A 20,925-nucleotide genomic window follows, 5' to 3' on the forward strand; every position below is an offset into this window, starting at 1 on the left:
GCGATACCAGTAATTTATTTCATTTTGAGTTTTGGCAGGAGTTGCGACGAAAAGAAATCACGTTCGAGAAACATGAACATATTAAAAAAGTGTCTGCATTTCTCAAATTGTCATAAGCTATAATTCTCGCAGCGCCCACAACGGGCCAATAAGTACAATCTATGGACGGCATATCAAGCAAATGGTGAGTCCCTAGAAGACTGCGCCAAGTAATGGGCAGACCGTATCTTTTGATTAACGTCCCTATTCTCCGATAGCATTTTCGTCTCCTGACAAATTCGTACCTTGCCCTTCGTTGTTTTGTGGCGTATAGTATATGACAGGTTAAGAATGCAGTGGCCAATTCGGCTCAAAGGGACTCATTTCATTTTACCAGCCAATCGAATTCACTCATTCCTTTGGATTACTGACTTCAGAGCTTGACGAACAATCGTTTTCAACATGGTGCGCTCTGTTTTCAACGTTGGTTTCGCCGAGGGATACCGGCTTCTCGATGAGGCCCGGTCTGACGTCACAGAGCTAGGCCGGTACCCGCTTTTGTGTCTGTGTGTGGTGGTAAGGGGGGGGGGGGGGGGCCAGTTTCTGTGTCACGATGTGAGAATGCAGCTATCGCCTCAGCATCGAAATTATAGTAGCCGTCGACGTACTCAGTGCCGTCGCATGAATGATTCCGTAAGTCTTGCTCGGTGAGACCGAACAAAGCGGTGCCGATAGCTTCTCTTCATTCTCTTAGTGATCACACGTGAGACATGTCACGTTGCAAAATCGTGTCGATGTGAGCTTGTTTTCGTTGTAGTTTTTGTGTGATGGTATGAGAATTGTACAGTTTTGTTCTCTATAATATGTGCTTCTGCCTGGACAATTGCCTGAGCCTCGCCCGTCGAGAACGGCTAAAGCTTTTTCTCCACTGATGTCTTCCCCTCCATCCAGCGATCGGAGGTCTTTTCTCCTTTTTCTCCTCACATTTTTTCTGTAAGTTCAGCTGGTTCCACAATCTAAGTCCTCCCTTCGTTTAGTGTTCGTTCATGTGACAAGGGATTTCGCAAAATCCTCGTGGTGTACGCGTCTCTTCGCGACGGTCACCACTATCAATGCTATACGCTGCGTGAAATACTCGAATTTCACCACCACCGTGCTGCTTCACCATGGCTCCGTCTGCTTTCCTGCTCGCTTTAATAAATGAACGATGTCATTGGTATGAGGCCTTCAAAGTTATATTTATATATCCGTGAAGATGGCGCCCTTGTCGGGTCTGGTCGTTGTGATCGGTCGGATGATACGTCGGGCAAGCAGAAATTGTCTCGTCCTGCCATCGTCACACACGAAGGTGTCCTCCGTCACATTCGACAATATGAGGTAGAAAATCTTCCAGCACCTCTCCTCGTACGACATAACGCAGGTACCTTAGCCGCTTTGCGACGTTGCTGTCTCGTTTAAGAAAACAAGAGCATCACTCCCTCCCCTCGTGCCTGCACTGACGTTGCCGACGCCCCTCACCAAGTCGCCCATGACGCGGAGAAGGCGACGCGCTACATTTCGACAGCGGGGGCACTTGCAGCGGACGCATTACGTCTGTGGGGCGGAGCCTCCACTCAATTCTAAACTTGTCACTGACAATAAATTGCAGTAAAATACTGGGTATTTCAGCGAAGGTTTTCAAGCGGAACTCCGCCGATTTTTAGAGCTGCCTGATTCACCCTTACAAAAAAATCTGAGCCAGTCTGTAGACATCTTAACGATTTTTTAACACACCTGTCCACTTCCTATCTTATCGCCATTTTTCTACAAGGTTTCTACAGATTTCCTGTCAACAGGAGTCTACAGAGCACAGTCGTCAGAAATCCTGCCAACTGTCTGTCGCCAACGCTCGTTAGACTTTGCGTCGCCATATTCCTAGATTTTCTACAGACCTGACTTGATAGACCATACACACTGAAAACATGACAAAATCGTTGATATGAGTCATAAGCAGTTTTCGTGTGTATAGTACCCTACTGAAAAAAGAAAAAAAAACATTTGGCACCTATATGAGAATAAACGGGTCCATACCGGTAACAGTTTAACCATAACGGTCACCAGTTTGTCAAAGGGGTCGCCCGTGTGGCTCAAAGGGGTCCCCCGTATGAGCCATAATGTTCACCTATTTGGACAAACAGGGGTGCTATTCTGGTCACAAACGGTCACGTTCGTGTTTCTCGAAAACTCCTCCCCCCTACGAACCGCGCGCTCCTATTGGCCACAGCCCGTGTGATAATTCCACGCGGTTCCCATGGGAACGTTCGCGAAACACGAAAGCAACCGTTTGCCGTAACTGTCGTTCTTCGAGTTCGGACCGTGACGACAAAGTGACGTAGACCACGTCCGACCTACGTAGCACATAGCGGAAGTCGCGTCACTAGATTAACTGCGGTATTATCGACACACCCTACTCTCTGTTTCACTATGAGTGCGAGCTAGTGCGGGTGTAGGAGCTACAAGAACGTGCTCCGGGCTTTCAATGTCCCTGTCGAGCAGGCGCGCTTGCGCAGTGGAAGCCAACGTTCGTGGAAGATCGTTCGGGGTGATGCGCTCGTGCTTTTAACCTCTCTTTCTAATGCACGAAGCGGAACAAGCTTTGGGCAGGATTCTAGAGCGTAGAAAATGGCGGCGATGCTTGTTGCTCAACGATGGCTCGACCAACGCGTACAATGACGGGTTTTCCGCGAGCACCCGGTTGCCTTCGCGATGCACGACGACTGTTTCTGACGACAATACCGCTTGTCGAAAAGCACCGTGTGATCGCAGTGTGACAACCAGAGACGGCGACGATGAGAGATGATGACCGTCGAGCAGCAGCTACTAATTGAATCGCACTGAGATTTTTCGCAACGGGGAACTACAAGGGCGCGGTTGCCCCCGATGATCACATAGCTAATGCCCAGTGGATGGTGATCAGAGCCGTGACGGCCGTCGTGAGTATCGCTGTCAACCGGCTGGGAAGAGATGGTTGGGTCGACAAAACCCCGGACCGAGGCAGCAGAGGCATGTGCGAAAGAAGGCTTTCGTCGCCACCATGACAAGCACACCGACGTCGTCGGGTGCGTTGACTAAACTTAGACTCTAACTAAACCTTCGTCACCGTCATCATCGGTCTGAAGGAGACCGTCACCATTCTGAAGGACTCCAACACTTTGCCGCAAACACCATTTTGCCATTAACAACATGGTGGTAAGTTGACGTTTAAACTTCAGGGTTTCTACCGCTTTGAAGTTAGTGCACGCTTAGTACCTATGTCTTTAGTTGACAATTTGTTGTGGTCTGCAGCTACTGTCAATCACGCAATAAAATCTGGATGGGTTGCTCATGGCATTTTGTTGTATCAATTAGATAGTTTACCTTTTCACGCCAAGCTGCTGGAATTGCAAGTCAGTCATCGGAAAGTCATAAGAACACTTTTCGATGCCCTGCAATAAACTACGAACAGGCCTGTCCTAAAATGAATCGTTACTTGTCTAGACAGCAGCAGTTTAGTCTGACAGAGTATGGTAACATTGTTACCCCCTGTAGACGAGAAATTTAGCCAGTGTCTTATGGATGGTTGTCATCTTTGTGACCAAGAAAAACAATAAAAATAGAATTGTCCTACATTCAACACGCGTGTGTTAAATGTAAAGGTTATTATAGCAATTAAATAGATTGTCGTTTTAAAAGTGTCAGTAACTCATTGAAATTAAAGAGTAGTGTGAGCTGGATTTTTGAAATTTGCCTGTGATGCAGAGCAAATACGCACTGTTGGCTTATCACCATCAAGCATAAACGACAAGCGGAGGCAGTGTAGATGTGTGAAGGAAAAGCGAGCATATGTACTAAAGAAAGAACTGCTACTTAACGTGAAGAATGTCAGCAACTATCTTGCCATTGTGGTACGAGCTCAGTGGCTATGCACATGCTTATAGCAGCCTGTGAATGTAGGATGCTCCCCTTATGTGGCAAAGCCAGAGGGAGAGGGGGGGGGCGAGGGGGGGGGGGTTATGGGGCTTCGCTCCTTCCCCCCCCAAATCCGGCGGGCCCTAGAATATACACACAAATTCCGACACCATCCCCCCCGCACCCCAAGTCATAAACATCCCAGCCACCTCAACCCCGCTCCACCCTCACCCCCTTACAAGTTCCTGGCTACGCCACTACTATCAACAGCACTCAATATATAGTCAACATTACCAAGATAAACGAAATTTATTTTATTTTATGCACCATATAGGCAGTGTTTTCGTCTTTATATGCATGCAGCCAAAGCACACACTGTAGAAAACACTTGTGTGAAGCCTGCGTTCACAATGCAGTCCCCGTCAAACTTTCAAGGCGTTAACGAATTCCACAAATTAAATTTTCAACGAAACGAATTCGTTTTGCAAAACGCTGGCAAACTTACGTTGCGTTTTACATCATTCACCTTTGTCGTCCGATGAATCAGTAGTCAGCACTACACAAACCTCAATGAGCTTGTCGTTTGTTTTCTTGCCGTTGGGGCGATCGCTGGCGGTCGTGGCGGCGGCAAAATTCTTTCTCAGACCTTTGGCTGCTGCCTCCGTGCTCACGGAAACGTGGTTCGCTTTGTGTCAAGGTGAGGTTTTGAATCTTAATGCACGGCAACGCTGAATAAAGGTCTATTACCATCTTCATAATCTCAGCAACGCTACCGTACGAGCCACAACAACACCACCACTTTCAAGCTTCATAACACCGGCACAAATAGAAGCCAAGTCTTGCATCTCGCCAAGCGTTACATCGGAGACGTTAAACGCCAGCTCACTGTGCTCTTCGACCCGGTCCTGCCGCCGAATGGGCTCATCCAACAGCACGAAAGTATTCGTGTGCGCGTTGATCAAGTGACCGATCGCATGTCAAACCCCAGCCGCGGTCGACCCGACGAGCATCACGGCCATGTTCTTTCGAGTTTAACTCGCCAAGGGTGCGGTTGTCGAGTTAAAACAATGAAAATAGTCCAGTGCATTCTTGTTCTTACGTCATTTTGTCGTCACAACCCGAACTCGAAAAATGACTGTTAGCGGCAAACATAGGCTTTCTAGTTTCACGAACGTTTCCATGGCAAATGGCATTGAATCGTCACGCGCAATGAAGCCAATGGGAAAGCGGTACCTATGTAGGGACGTGTAAAAACGTAAAAGCCGTTCTTTTTTTTTTGCACGAGCTTTTCTGCAAATAAAAATAAGTAAAAAAGACTGCCCGAGATTATGCCGTCGCGTGCATTTCTTCAGCGCCGAAAGAGAAGGGCATGGCTTATGGAGACTATACCGGCATAATCACTGCAGTGAGCAAAGGAGCAAAGCATTATTAAAACTGCCCGAAGAAACTTTCCTGCATCATCCACACAATGCTCACAACCGTTGCACTCTGCGTCGTTCTCATGACTTGCCATATACTACCACAGAGTCGTCGTCAGCTCTGTATCCATTTGAAGTCTCCTTCACTGGCAAACAAGAAATTTCATTAGCAGTTTATGTTCACGGCGGCTTCACAAAGGATGATCGGTGTCGCAGCGCACCTTCACGTAATATTTTTTTTTCTCGTAATGCCATCCGTATCGTGCAGAAGCAGGGAAAGCAACGACGCAAGCGAGACACAAACACCACAAGGTCGTTACCGCGGTTTTCGCCATGTTTGTTTTCAAAGACCGTAGCGAAAGACTTCGAGAAAACAAGCTGAGATATCTTAGCTAAATTTACTTTACGTCATAATTATTGAAATAATCTTTCGTATTTTATAAATGGATAATATTATTTTTCTCTGTTTCCTTCCATTTTCCGGAAGGTAGCCTTTTCTCCGTTATTCGCTCGTTCTAAGTCCTGGAAGAAAGGAAGAAGATAACAAAAAGAACAGGGGGAAATGCAGGGATTTCTTCGCCCCAACTGGGTGGACACGTCACCGCGACGTAGGGCATCGTCAGATTCTAGCTGATCGCGTGCGTGAACCCGAACGTTGGGGCGGAGCCTCAAACAAGAATCATTCTAGTTTGAGGCTCCGCCCCATCTTTCTCGATACGTCACAACTCGAAAGGTTCCCGTTTGCGAAGAGAATAGCACCCCAGGTCACTCCTTTGGCAAACGGGTCGCTCGTCTGGGCGAATGGGCGACTCGTTTGGGCAAAGTTGTCGCACGTTTGTTCAAACCGGTGACCATGTTGCACAGACGGGTGACCGGTGACCGGCAAAGTGTACCGGTTTAATCAAACGGCTCTGCGGAGCCCGTTTGATATTGAAGGTACAGATCCCCGGCATGGGCACGCCTGTTTCAGCCGTGGCAGCCAATGTTTCCGGAAGGCTAGGAGCGCCGGTTAATCGATTTCAGATCGTCTGCGTAATGCAAGTAATTATATTTATATTTTATTTGGGCTCATGCTCACTTATAATGCAACTAAAACTAACACTTTTCTTTCTTTTTTTTTACGTAAACGCGCGACGTTTACAGAAGACGTGACCACGTGAAAGAATGTACTTCTAGACTCCGTTTCACTTTAATTCAAGACGCAGCGAAGGTAGCGCGCGAACCCGCGGCTGCAACAACATCGAACATTGCGAGAGCACGCCCGCCGTTGCAGCACTCAAACTGCGAGCTCGCGCTGAGTACTTCCTTCGCTCGGGCGCAAGCCGAGCTTCTGGCCGCCCCGCCGCCATTTCCAGCGTTCAAGCGCGCTAAAATGCGCGCGCGTATGCTTTTCGAGGCTACAAAAACACGTCTCACTGGAATGCCTGGGGAGAGGGTTCGGTGCTGTCCCCATTGTCCCGGTGTCTTGGCCCTCCACCGCGCACTCCCTCCTCTCTTGTCACCTCTGTCACGTGACCCGCAGCAGCGCGCGCGCTACACGCTGATAAGCTTCAAGATTTGGAAGGGCGCGCCTGGCCGGCCGCTTTTTTCTTTGTCTGCTTGTTGTCAGTTGCAGTTCGAAATTCGCTCGTCCTACCTGCTTCGATCTGTCGCATAACCCTGCGGTCTTATTTGGATGTTTCTCGACAACGTATTGGATGTGCAGCAAAGCTATCAGCGTTCGAAAAGTCCTTCGCGCATATCGGCAACAAGCGATTCTTCAAAGAAGTCAGGAATTCTTGCGGTTTGGTTGGGTTCGGCAAATGACAGCTTGTGCGCCGCATCGTGTTGAAACTTCCAAGGAGCCGTTCCTTCTCGTTTGTGTTTGTGTGGTTGTCCTGCCTTGACCGTGTCGACAAATATCACGGATTACATCTTTCAAGTCCGCTATTATTATGGTAAGTGCACTGCAACCTACTTCTTGGCAACCATTGACCGTTCTTCTACGCATACTGTTCTCCAGATTATCTATTAAAATTTTGCAGTGTCTATTCTCGCGGAAGACCGGAGAATAATTTCCACGAAAGTCTACCTTTATAGTATATAATTACATCGATTCTTGATTGCTTTGCAATCTTCTCAGTTGTATAAAAGCTTAGAATGCCTCTAACATTTCACAGATCGCTGGCACATTTGTACTTGTCTACAGGAAAGGTAATAAACTTCAAAGAGAATTGAAAACAATCTATTGTGTCTGTTTCCTGTCCATTTGCAAGCACCTACGCGAGCACATTTGTTCTACGTGTTTCCTCCATGTTATAAATAGGTTTATGAGTTTCGGAACGTCTTAAATAAGTTTAAGATAACCAACCGACCAACCAACCACACGATGCCCATTTAGGGCTAGCGCATAATTTGCCCATTCGAATTGCACGTTCAAACGTGCGGTCACGTGCCAGGTCAAACAGACACCTGTGTTTATCACTTGACTACAGGAATTCGTTAGAAACTCTCTTATTGGCGCTAGAAATGGGACAGGAGTGTTGCTAGGATGTCTGTATGTTTGCTGTACAGAGTCGCCACATTATCTGTACACTGAAGTCTGCACAAAACCTGTAGGAAGCAGCGGCCAATAATCTGTAGAGAATGGTTAAAAAAGTGGATACATTCTCTTTAGCAAATCTATGCTCTCTAGCCATAATTATGTCTAGAAATTCTGTAGAAATTGGTTAAATTTTTTGTAAGGGGCACAGGCATCACCTGAAACGTATGGCTTCCTGATTCCAAAATGCTATCTGATTTCTCCAGATTCACTCTAGTTATTTAACAAATTCCTACTTTGTCCGCTGCCGAAAAACCAATGCATCGTTCAAACTATTTTTTTTTCTCAGTTTTCCCCGCCATTCAAACGTGATGTCACCGGCGGGCAGCGAGGCGCGCGGCCGGCAATCCGGTAGGCTCGCGCACGTCTTTCTCCGATACGTCAAACAGCGAGAAAACAGTGGCGTTCGAGCTATCTGAAGTTGATAATAATCTCTCGTTGCACAAAGTATAAGCTTGAGCTACATGCTAATAGAAAGCAAAAACAGGAAATAGACAAAAGCAACTGAGATTTTGAAAAAAAACGTTTTTGCAACTTAGTGCGCTCAAGTCGCGGCTCGCATGTTTCGTAAAATCGCTAGCAAATTCGTTCTCCTTTTATCAGAAGCTGGCAGTTACGCTGGCGAAGATTGGTCAAAGAGTCACGTGATACGTTTTTTACAAATTACCCGAGCACCACAGAGAATGCTCGGAATGTTGGTACAGGTGCCCCACGCGCTCGTCTTGCTTTATGAAACGTGCCCCTTGTTTTAGATTTTGTTCAGAAAATTACTGTTGCAGACGCCAGCACGTGTAACTGCTCTTGTAGCGTGCATATGCTCCACGGTACTTAAGTAATTTAGCAAAATATCTATAGACCATACCCGAAAAGCGCTTCTCTGTTCGGTGCCATTCTCAGCGTACGTGCGTGAGGCGCGTACGTTGCTCGCCTTTCAAAGCGACGAACATGAGCGTGCTAGGATGTGACCCAACACATGTAGACTATGATTCTCGTAAACAATGAAATGCATAGAGTGGAATGAACGCCCTTCGTGTACGCCAGATGGCAGGTTACTGTCCACCGAGATTGTTTTAAAATGAATATTAAAAGAACTCCGTAATCTCCAAGCCAAACATCAAGGTGCAATGAAAGGCGTATAAAATAGACAAATACAGTATTCATCTTTAAATATAAAATGTTTGCGCGAAGAAACAGTAGTGCGTAAAGCACAAAAATGCATTATAAAAGTTTTAATTAAAAATAAGTTAACAAAAGTTACCCCCCAAAAAATTGGCACCCATATTTCTTTTTTTTTTTTTACTCTCCGAGTAGAATGCGACGCGCTCACACGCTCATTTCGAGTGCACAGGGAAATAAAATAAATTCATATAAGATTTTTAAAATTAAATTTTGGTTTTTAAGGTTTCACAGCTTTAAAGGTACAAGCCTCCCTTCAACGACATTAATATTTTTATGGTTTTAAAATCTTTTCAACCCCATATCACTTTTGTCCTCAATATAATAAACAGTTTTTCCGGCCTTTTCTTGGGGAGAATATTGCGCGCCAACCATTTGCCGAAGAGGCAACAGCTCTATCGACTATTAATGGAGCTCCACACCTGGTCTTTAAACCTCAGTAATACCAGACACGAATAGCAATGTGTCAAAAGTCATGTCTAAACTCATACTTGAACTTAGTTTAGATGTTTTATTTCCCGTCTTCAACATATCGGTCGGTAAATGGAACTCCGAGAGTAGCCAGAGCTAGGTTAGATGTCGAAAACGGATGCAGCATTTATGAAAAATAAACAAAAAACACTGAAGCAGTTGTGAACAACAAATGTTACTGCGATAATGTCGACTATAGTGCTACGATGTGCACTATTTTTATCGATATTATTAGAGCTCGTCTTTGGGCCCACGTTGTAGTGATCACAGGCGGCTCTTGAGGTTGTTCCAACTGCTGAAGGATACTCAACTCCCAGCGCGCGGCTCTAAAGATTTCCGAGAATAAGTGAGAATGTTTCATATGACACTATATATCTCGGCACACAGCTCGCGCAAAAGCGCCCTGGCGTGGCTTGCCTCCGTTGCCTGCCGGGGAGCGCAATATTTTTCCCTCAAGAAAGCAAGGGTAAAAACGAATCGTTTCCCCAGCACTGTTCCTACCGCGGGGAACAAATTGCTACCCATTGCAAAATAACTTTCAACCTTGAAGTCGTTAAAAAATAATCTCGATCGCTGGCCCCCGGAAAGCCGCTTGGCGGCTACGCCGGGTCGCTCGTCCGCCTGCCCGCCGGAGACGCGGCGTACACGGGTGGGGAAAAAGTAGGGAGTTTTCATTGTTGCCAATAGAATGTCGCCTCTTGGAACCCTTGCGGCCGGCGTAACTTGAAAATTCAATAACTTCACGCAAAAGTTGTATATTTATAAAATATTTTGGCTGTCACTTGAGGAAGGGTTACTGACGCGGTCTGCTAATTTTCTACCAAATCGAAGGCTATCGAAAAATCGGCGGCGTTCCCCTTTAATAAACTTCTAAAAACAGTGTGGTTGAGTAGCGGGAATAAGTCTTTGCTGAAACAAGCTGCCAGCCACGGCGGAATCGCGAAAAAAAAACAAAAAAAAAACATACTGATTCGCGAATTTATTAATTATAGTTAACCAATGAGCCTTTTTATGTAGCGAAAATAAACATGCATGGTTCCAACGGGAAAAATCTTAAGCGTAATTGAAAACGACTACATCAACTAACATTAAAAAGGTATAGTCGGGGAGGGGAGGAGGGGGGGGGGGGGCGTTTTACAGCGTTTTGAAGAAACGCTTAATTTTGACAGTTTTCTAGGTTTCGGTTTTTAAAGCGCCGTCTGTATACAGTTGCAACCGAGTATAACGGGGAGAGAGAAGACCGGTCTTTAAGCCTCTTGCGAGGTCTTAGGGACAGCTCCGCAGCAGTGCATCCGGTCCTAAGACGTCGCAAGAGGCGTAAAAACAGGTCTGGTCTCTCTCGGTCGTACTCGGTTGGTGGCTAGTGTGTGAACGGGCCTTCATTCTTTGCGCCAGCAGTCGTGCTCTTCAATGGCCGCCGAGATGCGCAAGTGCAACACACGTGCGCCATATTTCCCTCCATCCTACGACGGAGGCTAGGAGGTGGCTTCGCGACTCGGCCACCGGGGAGCAGTGTCACTTCCGCGAAGATGCGTTCGGATAGGAAATCGAAACCTAAAATCGCGTCAAAATATAACGCTTTCTCGGAACGCCGTAAAATGCTGCCCCTGCTTTAAAATTGCCTAAAATGAGTTTATATAATGGTTTTCAATGATGCCTAGCAAACTCATTTAAAACATATATGCTTATTTTCAGTAATTAAGATATAATTAGCGAAATGTACTTTATCACTTATCTGATTAGTATGTTTGTTGCATTCTTTGGCGTCCGCCCTTGCTGGCAGTCTGTTTCCGAAAAACAGTTTTTTTTTTTTAGAGCGCTGCTCTTAGGCGCCTTTTTCCGGCTTGAGCGGCGTCGCCGTCCGCGTAACGGTGCGGTGCATTATGAGTAAATTTTCCCGCTAAATTTAGCCAAAAAATTTCCCCGCCAAATTTAGCAGAAAATTTTCCCCGCCAAATCTAGCGGAAAAAATTTCCCCGCCAAATTTAGCAGAAAATTTTCCCCGCCAAATCTAGCGGAAAAAATTTCCCCGCTAAATTTAGTGGGGAAAATATTTCGCTAAATTTGGCGGGAAAGTTTTTCCGCTCAATGTAGCGGGGAAACGTTTCCGCTAAATTTAGCAGGGGAATTTGTTCCGCTAAATTTGAGGTGTACAGGAGAGGAGGAGAGGCATAGCCTCCTCCCCGTACCTTCCCCTCCTCCTTTTCAAGAGTTGCGCTCTAATTCGGGATTACAGGGCGTTGTAAACGTCTTTCATTTTTTTTTTATTTCCTCAGCCATCCTATTTCCTCTGTGTTTTTTTTTGTTTTTTGTTGTTGTTATAATTGAAAGCCATCGCTGAAACACCCGATATTTTGACACTCGTGGCTTTTTCTTGTACACACTACCTCCTTAATTAAAATTAACTCTTGGGCTAGTTGCTTAAACATATTAATTACAAAGGCGCCAAGGACAAGGACAGAACAAAGAGTGAATTAAATTAAAAAAGGAGACGGATCGAAAAGAAAAATTTTCTATCCGTAACTTTCTTCAATTTAATTTTGTTAGTTTTTTATCAAATAATTTTTAAACATTTTACGTGCGAATACAATTGGCATTTAATTTTGTATTTCTCCTCTCATTTTCGTCTTTCTCTTATCATGCAATAAACAATCAGTTGTTAGTGAGCGCTTATCCTGTTCATTCTTTGTTATGTCCTTGTCGTTTGCGCATTTGTAATTTAGAAACTTCCTTAACTGTAGCACTTTTTAAACAATTTATACTAGCGTGGCTTATGCAGCTCCCGGATGTTTTCTGAAAATTTCCTCGAGTGATACGTTCAAATTCACCAAGATGCTTATACACAACGTGCTTGACCTGATCCTTGCGCACCTCGTGTTTTTTTTGTTCCTCACTTACACGCACACACGTGTTTCTGTTTTCGCCTGGCCTCAACCAATGACGGCGGGCACTTGGCTTCCTCGTCAACACGTGTTTCCTGCGCGTTCTTTATGTTGGTCTTTGTTTGGCCTGCTCCTCGCCGCATCGCGATGCACCAATGTTGCAACACTTGCCCGCCGTACAGTGGCTGAGAACTTTAGACAACGCTGGGTGAGGAGAGTCACACATCTTATCGTCGCTCAGCCACCAGTTAGATTGTGGCTTTTGTCAAAAAGAGTTCCAAGGAACAAAGCGCGAGACAAAAAGTGGGAACATAATAATTCGAATCCTGCGTCTCTTAAGTGGTGACTATAGTTCTGTATATTTTAAGTAATGAGCGTTCGTTTTATTGTTCACCGTTGGAGTCTTTTCAAGCCCCTGACTGTATAATGAACGGCGTAAACAATATGCGTGAATCCCTGTGTATTGCCATAAACTGAAAATAGTACAATCTACTTGGTAAATAATAAGGTTGATGAACACGACATTCTGGAACGAAGAAAGGAGATATGACAGGGGTACACACCGAACGGGATGTAGTATCGATGAGCAATGATGGCCAATTAGGAAGACATACTCAGGTTTGGGGTTCCTTACAAAAGTGAATTGCCTGAACGGGTCACATATGCACTTTAGTCGTGGACCTAAAATTCTAGGCATGCGTGAAAGAACGTACAAAATTAAGATATTCGCTTCGTAACAACAAAGACATACACTAATCTTACTAGACCACATATTTTGACAAAACAGTTCACTAGAAGTCAGGTAGTAAGTTTGAACGGATACACATAGGTGGTTGTGTCTTAATGTACCTTTGAGAGCTTGATCACATAACAAATAGCGATAAACACCTTGAATTTTCTATATTAGAGGCTCTATGTATGTTAAAGTAAAATAACAGCGGTGTGGCGCCTCAGGCACTCTCTAGAAATACTATGTGAGTTCACGTCTCTGCCGTGGAAGGAGGCAGCCAATCGCGGTAGGCAATTGAAGGATCCCAGCCAGTCATTAAACTCAGAATACGTTTAGATAGAAAAATAATATGTATACTGAGACAGCGAGCATGACATTTCACTTGTTTATTGTCACCTCGTACACCGTATTCACAGACCAATTCGTATTATGGGCTGCGTTGTTTTCTAGCCTCCATCATTTTTTCGCTCTGATTGGCTGTGTCTGTATTTCACAGGAATGTGATCTCGTAGGCTTTTATTTTAGAGTGCGAAATTGGCTAGAGGAAAACTTTAAGCGGTCGGAAGCCAAATGAGAGATGCTGCCATCCACTTGAAAACATGGCTATCCGTCTGCTTTCTCCCCGATAACTCTGAGAGACAGTCCGTTGAACCCTCGGAGGAAGTTGACGAATAACTTCACGAGAAGTGTATTTGAGGCCTAAAACTTAATTCTGCGATGAAAGACTCAGGAATGTGAAATGCACTGTTTATTGCCACATTTAGATGACAGACTCCCACCACTGACATCTACGTCACCGCTCTCCGAGGTTATCAGCGGGAGGACAGACGTAGAGAGCGCTCTGATGTGTTATTATAGTCGTTCAGACAATCATCGTTGTCAAATGGCTGAAACGTGATTTTTTTTATCTGCTTTATTTATGGGAAAGAAGTCGGCCTTTTTATGAACACGCTTGTGTGTCCAATTTCCCGTGAAGCAGACGGAGACCAATCATTAAGGATTACGAATGAAGCAGACGAGTCTCGTAGCGGAGGCAGTTTGAATTAAAAATAAAAGAAACAAAAAACTATCCACACAGATTTTATATTTCCGTTCCGACGTTATCGGTGGGTCGTCATACTCCGGGCATCTTCCGTGAACTGAAATGATTGCCTCTTCTGGAGTGTTGCAGAGTAATACTCGCACCAGCATTGCTAATAAAGAGGTCAACCTATTTTCCAATAAATACGAGAGGTTAATGCAGATTAAAAAAAAATTAACACCAAATAAACTGTGACGTTTTCGTTAAGCAGTACCCACAGTTAGGAATGGTATCTATATTTTATATTTTAACATCGTAAAAATGATAACGATGTTAAGTTTGAAAATTTAACATCGTGAAATTTAAAACCTCAAATACATGTAGAGCGAGAAGAATTATGTTTTCTCTATGTATAAAACGAGCATGGGCGTGGAAGAAATATATGGGGTTCCCATTTTTCGTACATAATAAAAAAAAAAAAAAGCAGGAAGAAATTTTTATTTATTTTAAACCTATAATTTTGTAACTTTAATAAGGTGTTAAATCAACCAATTTTAAGACTTTTGTGTGTTTGAGTTTTGTAACTAATTGTATTCAATTTATTATAAAAAGAACACCGTAAATTACCACGTTACACCTGCGGTAACGAATTTAGGCTGAATGGTGTGACGTGGAAACAATCAATTATTTATTTTATTGCCATAAATCTGTTTTAATGTTAGTTTTGGAGCAGCTGTCAATTTTCTTTTCTGCGACAAAGGCGTGATCATTAAGATTCTTAGAAAAAAATATGTCCGGGCTTTAAACGTTGGGTTCCATGGCGCTTAGCCCCAATTCAAATATCCACATTGTCGCATTATTAAGTTTAAAATGTCCTATTATTAATAAAGTAAAGCCTCAACTACTTAACTGCACCATCCACTGGTCAAGCAACACTGATCAATGGTTAGTTAATGGAATACCACCTTGCTACCATTTTTGGTCGCGGCGAAAGATTTATTAGATGTTTAATTGTTTTAATTATTTCATTCTGTCTCAGCAACAAGCCTTCACAAATTTCTAGTCACCTTTCTATATGTTTTCTCACAATTGTACCAACTGCTCTTAACGGGAAGAGCTGCATTGCTCATAAAGAGGTAACACAGGCGACGCGCTTAATCACCTTGTAATTGCGCTCGTTTTCCGGAAGCTTAATGGCGAATTCCGGTTTCACCGTATAACGAAAGACCTATAACGCACCACAAGACCTTGGCCTTCTTTCAGCTGTTCTAGCGTTTCTTCCTAACTCGGCGCGTGTTCTCACGGCGACAGCCTTCCCATTTGCAAGTTGCAGGAATTAATTAATTATCAGTATAGGCGAAAATTCTAAATTTAGGTAACAAATATTTTTTTTTTTTTTTTAAATTGAAGAGCTAACAAAGTTTGGATGCGCATTTTGTGTTAAGAATGTTAACAGAATATTGTGTACCATGAGGTACGAGGGCAATTGTTATGGAATTATCTAGGAATGAGAAAGTCGACTGCAGTAGGACTAGTGAAAATGAGAAATTTCAAGATCAATATCCAAGTTAAAATAACACGCTTTAAGGAGTCTCTATGGCACAGCTATTCCAAAATAAATTTAATATCAGCAATGCTAGCAAAGGCACTATCAAGGTTGTTAGCGTGACTCTACTTTCCATTTAGTGAATTCTACAATCGTTGTGTCACTGTAAACTTTAAAAAAATGCAGTGAAAGGGTTAAGAACCCTTTCACTGCACCCTCCCCCCCCCCCCCCCCCCCCTTCCCCCCGCTTCCCTCCGTGAGGCATTTAGTAGATATTTTATAGTATGAGGACTTCCTCTGCCGGTCATAAATATGCATTTTAACCACTGGAAATGTCTCCTACCTCAAGATAAGCATTCTTAAGCATGACTTTGTCAACATGCACTTCTACGTTTTAGAAAGGAGCTCAATGGTTCTCAAATTGAAACCGCGGACACTTTGCGGTCCGCGAAGGCATTCTAGGAGTCCGCAAAGCCCCGACTCATTAGGAAAGCCTAGAAATAAAAGTTATATTTTCTCAGATCGAGAAAAAATGTTTCAGTTTTCGGCCGAGTTTCCTAGTGTGTCTGCCAATAAGAGACGTCTACTTCACACTAGCCCTAAGTTATATCCATTTATTAAATCATTATTAGACTTAATACTTTACTGTTTCCCTCCGTCGATCCACAAGGGGTACGCGAAACATCGATGTTTCAGAACCACTGAAGTAGCTGATAGAAATTTCCTGGGTGGAAAAAAAAAGTTAGAAATAAAACAGGGCCTAGAGCGATTGTCGTCTAGATGTTTTTACGTAGAATTAATAAAGCAGTACTTGGGTTCCAGCTAGCTCTGTTTTATTTCTTTGTTCAGTAAGCGTTCGTTTAACAATTTTTGAACCTCAATAGGAATATTAATCTAGATTTGTCGTACTTAGGGGCACGCATGCACTGGTCACCATTCCGTCGTGTTCCATTGAATCCGGCGTAATTTTAGTTTATTTAACCGTGCCGGTGGATGTATGTAGTATGCGAAAACACCCTATTGAAAAATCCACCAGCCCGGGTCTGGTGTGTTTCTGACGTTTACATCAGAGCGGAAATTCAGACACGGGTCTTGGCGTGTTCTGGTGCCCTGGTGTGTTCTAGTGTGCTGACGTGTTCTAGTATCCTGACGTGTTCTAGTGTCTTGACGTGTTCTAGTGTCTTGGCGTGTTCTGATGTGATCCGGCCGACCTAGTATCTTCTGGGGTGACCTGGTCATGCATGCACGATATAATTTAGATGCAGAAAGGACTGCTGATGACAACAGCTAGCAAATTGTGCAAAAAGACTGCTAATTTTTTGCAGGTTTAGGTGTTCATTCTGCCATGAAACAAAACTACAAAGAGAATGGAACTTACTATTTTATTTTTTTCCCAACATGCACCACTCGCAAACATTCTCATGCAGACTGGGCTGTCCATGGCTCTTTTCTTCCATGCCACTTTTGCCAGCACATCTGGATGGCTAAGATGATGGCTTCGGCAAGTCGGTATTGCGTGATAAAACCTGCAGTGCATAAAAAGAAATACACGAGCAGTTATTCATAAAAAAAACCTTAAAATAATAAAATCACAACTACAACAGTGAACAAGAGGTTATGTCGTGTCGAGCCTGATAATCAGTCAATTTATCACTCGGCCCGGCCTCCCACGTTCTATCTGATTTCGCCTACCTGTGGGCAACATAATACAGTCAAACCTGACTATATCAAACTCTCAAAAAACCGTCTACCCCTTTGATATAGCGGGCAATTCTCTATAGACGTTTTAATGAATTTGACAACGAACAAGCACGCCACATTTTGAAAAGTTGTCCACGCTCGAAGGGGCATCTGTACATCATGAGGGACGCCGACTGCAGTTATATAGTGGCCGCTTCTTCGTTTACCGGCTCACCCTCTCCCCCCACAAGACTTTTTTTTACTCCTGGGCGGCCGACACGGCTGTTCAAAAGAAAAAAAGCCAGCTTTCTCTGCAAGCTGGCTCTCCCCCAAGGATGATTCTCAAGCAGGGGAAAGCCAGCTTGCAGAGCTAAACAGCGCTCTTGGCAGATCGGTCCATGGGGAGACGCTGCAATTTTCGTTCGATGTAATTGCATTTTTCGCTATGCATTTGTATTGCAGCTACCGGTCCATTTACAAATAGTTTAAGGGCACAAGGTAAGTCCTATACTCCCCATGCATTTGAGGCCATGTTGAGTGACTATTAGGAGTATTTCTGTCATGCATATATCATTTTGTTCGAAACATTGTGTTTTATCCACTGAACTAGAATTATTTGAACCAATCTAAAATAAGTTTTTTTAAATAATTTTTTTATTTTAGTACTGAAATTTTAGTTTTTTTTCATCTATTAAAAACTTTATAACTCAAGAACTGCTAGGTGCACATTTTTAATTTTAGTTCAGTATTTTTGAACATCCATGTATGTGGTAGGAATAAAAAATCAACCCTCTATAATGTCAGGTTAAGGAAAAAATGGGGGATGAGGACGATTCATCACATGCGCACTCGTCACAGGACGATTCGTCACATAGGAACATTCGTCACAGGATGACTCGTCATGCGGCCAACTGGTCACATCGATCGAGTCTGCCCACGTTCCCTGATGAAGAGTTTCACGATTTTCTACTGTCACGTAAACCAATGGTTAGAAAAACTAATCTCAAATACTCATCAGCTTTTCCTCTCTTAATATTACGGGTCTTCAGCAGGTTGATCTCAGTTGCTGGCTTGAACGAGTAATAATCCGACTGGCAGCCAAATCAGTAGTTTTGCCTTGCATACACCTATTTGACAAAACCAATAAATATCGGAATTCTTTCTGCTGAATGTGTACGAGTACCCCTCGTGCAGCATCATGGCTCTACCTCTCTCTGTTGCGATCACCTCCATTATTTTGAATGTAGTCTCAGTTCAAAAATAGTCGCTCTTATATGACCTTCGCATTCACCGTTCGGGACGGACCCAGTAGCTAAAACGTCTGTTATAAATTCTTTGACTTTGAGAAGCGAAAGACATGTTAAGATAAGAGGTGACCCACTTTGTCATGCCGAACCAACATTCAATGTTTGGGACCGAACCAGAAGCTGAAACGTTTGTTACAAATTCTTCGCCTTTCAGAAGCCTAAGACATACTAAAATATGAGGTTAGCCACTTTGTCCGCCCGAACCAAACTGAACAATACATTTTTGGGGGGACGAACTGTTGTGCGACCGGTCGGCCGCGTGACGAGTCATCCTATGACGAATGGTCCTGTGTGACGACTCTTTCTGTGACCAATCGTCCTGTGACGAGTTTGCATGTGACGAATGGACCGTATCCCAAAAAATGGTACCTATGTACCAAAAAACACTGTTTTGAGATAATTGAGTTTAAAGTAAAAAAACTGGTGAATAACGAATTTCTATTGGCACCAACAGCCTTACAGTCATTTTTTCAATAGCCGCCAGCTTGAAAGGCATTGCTAAAGTCATATCTTCGCCTTTAGGCTTATCGCATTGCTTGCCGGGCCTCTTTTGTGACCTGCCATGTCGCTTGGTCCGTAATGTATATTAGAGTGATGTCAACTTCCCTCAGCCACTTGATGGCTTTCCAAACAGGGTTCCATCCACAAAACTTCAAAACATTGGCTTGTGCAATGCTGCCACCATTGAATAAAAGAACAGCATTCAATGGCGCCATTTTGTCGTTACGAAAACACAAACACTTGAATGTACATACGTTACACACCTGGGAAAAACGTGCACAGCGTCTCGTGATTGTCTTGGTTGAAAAAAAGCTATGCAATAGTTTCAAAATAATTTTTTTAGATTATCTGTTACTGTTAGGTCTTGTGTTGATTTTTTTTTGTTGGAGAATTCATCGATGAACAGGGAGTGTATCCCAAAAGGAGGCGTAGTCACCTGCTACTTGCTTTCGGAAGTGATTTTCAGCCCGAAATATAGCTTTCCAAAAACACTGGGACAATGGAAAATGTGCAGAAAGAGCTAAACTTTTCAAATTGCGAAAAAAAACAAATCGATTTTTTTTTTTTTCATTTTTACCTCACCATGTGCCCTTAAATTAACCGGGTTCGATAATATCAGGTTTGACTGCAGATCGAACATCGTGGCCTCGCTCCCAGTGAGCAAAGAAAGCACTGCACCCCAAGTGGCATTTCTCCTTCTCTGTCCACATTCACCTTGTCTGACCTCTTAGTGCCTCTCAATGTACATGTGTGCTGCACAAGGCAAAATCAACAATAGGTTCATAAAAATCTCAAATCATAGTAAATCATAACTCACACTATACAAACATTATGTCTGCCATTAAAGTTGCGACGAGTCACACGCTGCTCATCTACAGCGTATGACTCGTCGCAACTTTAATGGCAGACCAAAACTACACGCTGTATAAATATTCCCATAACCAAATTTGTTTTTTGTTTTTTTTTTTGTTTAGAGCTAAGCACAGCAGCCACAACAGGTGCTGTGCCCTTCCAGGTTGATAAGAAATACCCACCTGGTGTGGTAGGGGCTGTTTTCCCACCACACCCTCCTAGAGGAGACGCCTGCAGGCTTGCCCTGACACACCCTTGTCCAAGAGCTCCGCAGGCTCCCACAGTGATTGGCTGACCATTCTGAGAGAGCGGCCAGGAGTGGCAGCCTTTTCCACAGCGTGTGTAAATGCTGCCTCTCGCATTTTGATGCCCGGTCCAAGATGAATCTGCAGTGAGTAACACTGTCAAGAAAATGCACAAAAAGTGGAGAAATACAGGCAACACAAATGGACTCTCCACTTTCGTCTGCAATCATGTTCCTGCTTTGTTTCACTGAAATGCTGAACTGTATATATATATAAAAAAAATTAAATAAATTAAAGGGGCACTCTCTAGTATTCCAGGATGGCCTATTTATGTTCCTAACTCAACCTATGTGCTCTAACATTCCACAAGTCCAAAACGTACAATCATGTGTGGCCTATTTCTTTATGAAAAAATGTGATCAAAGATAGCGAATGCGGTTGAACCGAACCAAGGCGAATAGGGTGGAACGGCGAAAGACACTTGTCAGTCAATTGCAAGCGAGGGCCTCTTGTGCAGACGAGCAGGGCTGGTTGGCTGCTTGTCCGGACGTGAAGCTATCGCTTGTGATTGTCTGATGAGCCCCGTTCGTTCCTCACCTACATTCGGCC

The sequence above is a fragment of the Ixodes scapularis genome, unplaced genomic scaffold (assembly GCF_016920785.2).
Source record: "Ixodes scapularis isolate PalLabHiFi unplaced genomic scaffold, ASM1692078v2 PGA_scaffold0__279_contigs__length_252992795, whole genome shotgun sequence".
Lineage (NCBI taxonomy): Eukaryota > Metazoa > Arthropoda > Arachnida > Ixodida > Ixodidae > Ixodes > Ixodes scapularis.